This window comes from Rhinopithecus bieti, unplaced genomic scaffold, assembly GCF_001698545.2.
Source record: "Rhinopithecus bieti isolate Rb0 unplaced genomic scaffold, ASM169854v2 scaffold_5026, whole genome shotgun sequence".
Taxonomy (NCBI): domain Eukaryota; kingdom Metazoa; phylum Chordata; class Mammalia; order Primates; family Cercopithecidae; genus Rhinopithecus; species Rhinopithecus bieti.
Genome location: NW_016804667.1, coordinates 1,000,328 through 1,005,675, shown reverse-complemented (window position 1 = coordinate 1,005,675; position 5,348 = coordinate 1,000,328). Strand labels below are relative to the sequence as shown.

The 5,348-nt window shown below is 34.1% G+C and overlaps 1 long non-coding RNA gene across 1 annotated transcript in view; it reads right to left on the bottom strand.

The window, feature by feature from the left end:
- LOC108528173 (uncharacterized) overlaps nt 1-5,348 on the bottom strand; it is a 49,091-nt gene that overhangs the window by 27,957 nt on the left and 15,786 nt on the right. Inside the window, exon 2 of the long non-coding RNA XR_001885043.1 lies at nt 543-769. This is a non-coding gene — a long non-coding RNA (uncharacterized LOC108528173). The remainder of the gene's footprint in view (nt 1-542; nt 770-5,348) is intronic.

The window sequence follows — 5,348 nt, the reverse complement described above, 5'->3', positions numbered from 1 at the left end:
AAGGAAATAAGAATAATAATTATTAAAAAATACAGAATACTACCATATAGAAACATAGATCAGGAAATGAACTAAGATCTATTTAGAATCTTAAAATCAAAGTATCATTTCCTGCCATGATTCCAGAAACTTTAAAAAAAAATGTTTCTCTATTATTAAGTCTTGTAACTTTCATGGTCATATGGTTTTTAATTATTTCACAGCATGGCATGTTCTTAATTCTCAAGAGGCAAATAATCATGAGTTTATCTTAATTACTTTTTAAACAGCATTTATTTTGAAGAAATAAGTGAAAATAGGATATTAGTACAACATTTTATCTAAATAATATCTTGGGCATTTTCACAAACTTCAAAATTCAAGATTTCAAGAAAATGACATTTTACTTTTCCTCAGCTATTTCTGATCTTCTGTAATATGACTCATAAAATTAACATTCATTTTCTCATTAGTGCCCTTAGTATAAGACGTTGAATAAATTATTTTATTGCCTTTGTATTATGGAAAATTTTAAGAGTTTAGTACAACAAAGTTTAACTTACCTTATAAGGAATTTGTTCTTGTCAGCTCTTTTCAATCCGATCTCACTTCTCTGGTCAAAAGCAATCCAGAGACTTCCCTCTCTTCTCTTCCTCTTCCTTGAGTATCAGTGGGTGGATGGTTTCCTCTCTGTCTGTGATAAGCACTGCAGAGGACTCTCAGAGTTTGTCCTCACTCCTGATGCCACACACCTTTTCTTGGCACTTTATCTGGTCCCAGGGGAAGATTCCTGCAGAAATTTCCTTCTCTGTAATCTCTTGACAGATGGCTCTGCTGGCAAGAACCTCAACTCTTAGGAGTGCATTAATAGGCTTTTATTCTCCCACACTGCCTTCTCACAGGTTTTATTTTTTAATTGCACATTAGTTGATACCTCATGTCCTAACAGGCCAGGGGATCATTGCACCCTTGTAATATTCCCAGCAAATCTGTTTTTCTGTTTTATTTTTTTAATTTCTATAAATTTGTGAAGCTAGTCTCTTTTTAATGTTTCATTAATTTCCTTCTCCTATTCTCAGAGGCAGTTGAAAAAAAAAAAGGCTCAGTAATTTACTTTAAAACACAAACTGAATGTTGAGTTGTTCAAATACAAATAATTTTTTATGGCTTAGAAAATTGTAAACCAGACAACCAAAATCTTTCAATTACCAGTTTTCTTGACATTACATGTGTTCCTCTGATAAATGCTTTTGTTATGTTCTCTCTCTATCTACCCCCTGCTTTCTGTATCTCTCACTCTTATTATTTTTAGGGAAATAAAATAACTCTGAAATTAGAGGGTCAGTTGTCATCTAGGTGATGTTACTTAAGATGATAAAGAAAATACTCATCAAATTATCAATTCATTAATTTCATCTTAATCTTTAAATATGATGAAAATAGGGGTGATCCAAAAAAGAGACAGCAACAAAAATGCCTATAAACTTAGGCAAGGAATTTCAGCCAAAATAAGGTAAGGTAAGGTAAGGAGTGGCTGCAGCCATGGCTAACTGGAGCATGTGTGCCCATTTATAAAGGAAAATGTCTACTAGTCTTCAGCTAATCACTGTCTGGTGAGAATTTAAGTTCTGCATTGTAAGGCCCATCTGTTTTTCAAAAGAATCCTCATATCTGGATTTTTATATGAAATAATCTTGTGCCTTTTAAATATTAGAGAATACTACGGGAGCTAAGCCCAACACCTGTGGCCCAGCCTCAGCCTAAGCACTGCCACATAATGACCTCTGATCTAGAATAATATTCAAGTAAAACAAATACCATTGCTGAATCACTACCCTTCATTAATTGTGAAATCTAAGCTGTTTTCTCATAGGTGAACAGGATGGCAATAATGTACACTAGTCAATTTAAAAAACCTATAATATCCCTTAATAAAGACCTTAGGGAAGGGTATAACCAAAGGATGTGTAACTGATGTGGGCAAATTGTAGATCAAATGTGAGTGAGAAGGGCCAGGTTTATTTAAAAATAATAATAAGTGATGTTATGAAGAGAATGAGGCATTTTATTTTATCTGAATTTCTTACTCTTTACCTAATAACAATCTTTTATAGTAATTACTTTGTTCTAATTGCTAAATGCAGATTTTTAAAAATTCTCATAATTCTATTACTAGTAAAATGCTAGTCAATAATTTTCTGAACTTTATCTATTTACACATACACACATATTTATCTATAAGTACAATTTTATAGGCCTATGCATTTGCATTATATATATATTTACCATTCTTTATAAAAATGATATACTGCATATATTATTTGATAGTCAATTTTTTAGCTCAATACTAAATACATAATTAACTCTTTCCCATCAATAATCTGTCACAATGTGAATTTCAATGCCTACATGGTATCTCATTGTTTGGAGATAACGTAGTTTAACTGACCAGTTCCCTATTACTAGGTAAATTTTCCCAATTTTTTCTTTACAATAAAGCATCTATAATTAACAACTGTTCGTTGATCTTTATGCACATCTATCATATCTTATTATATCAAAATATATCCCCATTTTTCCCCCAAAAGGTTGTGCCAATTTACAGCTCTACAACTGTGACAAGTGAATTCATTTCCCTGCATTCTCAAAAAAATTGGACATAATCATTCTCTCTAATTATTTTAGGTGAAAAAATAGATTGTCTAATAATTTAAACTTCATAAAATAAGTCTTGCTTTCATATATACCAGGTAAACTTTCACGCATATGAGCTGGTCTTTTTTGTTGTTGTTTTTTGTTTTGTTTTGTTTTTTTTTTTTTTTTGAGACAGAGTCTTGCTCACTGCTGCAACCTCCACCTCCTGGGCTCAAGCGATTCTCCTGCCTCAGTCTCCCAAGTAGCTGGGACTACAGACATCCACCACCGCACCGGCTAGTTTTATGCATTTTTAGAAGAAACAGGGTTTCACCATGTTGTCTAGGCTCGTCTCAAACACTTGATCTCACGTTATCCACCGCCTCGGCCTCCCAGAGTGCTGGGTTTCCAGGCTTGAGCCACTGCGCCTGGCCTGAATAGTAATTTTTCGTAATGTTTTTTTCTAGACTGACTGGCAGGACAGGTTTCTCTAGCAATGCCTCAGAGTCAGAAACTAACAGGAAGCAATGGGAACCATCCAAAGATGGCTGTGGCATGGCAGGCGAATACCTGGACACCTGGTGGCAGCTCTGGGCCTCTCCCTCTTTAGGTCCCTGATAAAAGGTGCTCTGATCAAACGCTTCTTGCATCAGGATTGATCCAGATGGGATACAGAGGGAATTTGTCAGTAATTGAGCTCTTTTCAAGAAATAATCTTTAAAAATTACTAACTGGGACATACTAATAACTGGGAAGAGAAATCCGATGGTAGGACTAGTATCCATGGCCGCCTTCCTCAGGAGTACAAGTAATATTCTGGACTTTCCCGATAAAAATGCCCTTCCATGAGGCATGATTTTGGAAAGACCTGCTTGGCTCAGTGGTTGCCACACACAAGATCCTTTGTAACTGAAATCTCTTCTCTGAGATAACTCAGTCTCCACTCTGTGAAAAGTGATTTCTCTCAACGGACCCACAATCCGCTGACATTGGACAGGTACCCTCCTGTGCTTCAGTTTTCCATCCGTAAAATGGGAATGACAGTTGTAATTATTTGCCTCATGCTTCTTATTGTAAAGAGTAAATGTAAACTGATTAGAAGATTGCCTAGCATAGATAAGACCTATATAAATCTTTGTTACTATCATCACCACTGTACTTTATATTACTCTAGTTTCACAAATCTATCTAATTTATATCTTTATAAATTGTGTATATTACATAATAATTTATATCTTTCATGTATCCTCAGAAGATGAATTTCACGGGACCAACATTTGTTTTCCTAGGAAATATTAAGCCCTGAATAAATATTTCTTTGATGCCGTATGAATGAATAGTTGGAAAACAAATACGTTTTAACCAAACCAGCAGGCTGAATCACTTCCTGGCCTGGTTCTTCTTTCTCATTTTTAGCTCCAGTTCTTCTTTCTAACTTCTAACCTATTTTCCCTCTCAGACTGGTTTGGACAGTCCTTAATAAACATATACACTCCAGTTAAATTAAAACCAACAAAGCTTACACCTAAAGTCAATAGAAATATATTGAACGGCAACCATAAACAAGGCACTCATTGCCTTAGAGCTGTTTCCCTCATAGAAGACATATTTGTCACAGAGGACCTATAGCATGATAACTAATACTTTAACTAGGAAAGGTAAAATTGGTCTTCAACTTAAGGGGAATATTTTTTGTTTTTTGTGAAAGAGCATGATTTATCTTTTGAATAAGGGCATTATCAAAATGTGATAATTAGGCACTAACGCTACTGTCTTGTAAAACAGGCGTCAGTAGGAAGGTAGAACCATATGACCTAAACAATTTAGCTGTTGCACATCAGAGACCTGTGTAAATGCGAAAGGCTGAAAGAAATCGAGTGTGTGATTCAGATATTTTCAGAGCAGTTTTTAAGGTTTAAGAAAAAATTACTCTTTCTTATTTGTTTATTTATTTAGTTTGAGTAAGGATGGTGTATACTACATATTAATAGTTCTGTCCCTGGCAGTCTAATGACTAACAGAAAAATGAAATTTTAAAAAAGTTAAAAAAAGTAAAAAAAAAATTTCTGACTTAGTACATAGATATTTATGAATGTGAAAAATAACTAATTCTGCCACCGCTCCAAAAATGGCAAATGTTATCTTAGCAATGCACTTTCAAAGAGTTCAACCCATTCTTAAAATAAACACTGACAATTCTGCCTTCCATGTAAGACAGAGGGAAGAGTTTAGGATAACTACACCTTCATTGCCAAAAGACTATAGTTATGCTTCAGAAAAAATTGGATGCTAAGCATATAGAGAAAAGTCATTTTTTTTGTATAGCTATTATTTGCCTTTGTATACAAATAAAACAAAAGAGTTTATCCTGACAGTCTTTAAACACTGTTGGAAACCTATGGAAACAAATCAATAAGTAGTTGTCAGAAATGGTTTATATGCCCAGAAATTTGTCATACTGTACCTTTTCCTGCATGTCCTAAAATGTAAGTTGACTTTTATTTAATTATCTATTAAATATCAGGCAAAAGAAGTCTTCTTATTGGTATTTAAATAGAATTAGAGAATGCTAGATCTTGAAGGGAACTTAGAACTCACCTGATCCAATCCCTTCACTCTTACTGATAAAGGAGGGTGCAAACGAAATTATTAAGCAATTGCCCAAAATTACAGTAAATAACTGGTGCGGCCAAAACTCAACCCCAAGTTCAATGCATTTTGATATATATATATAT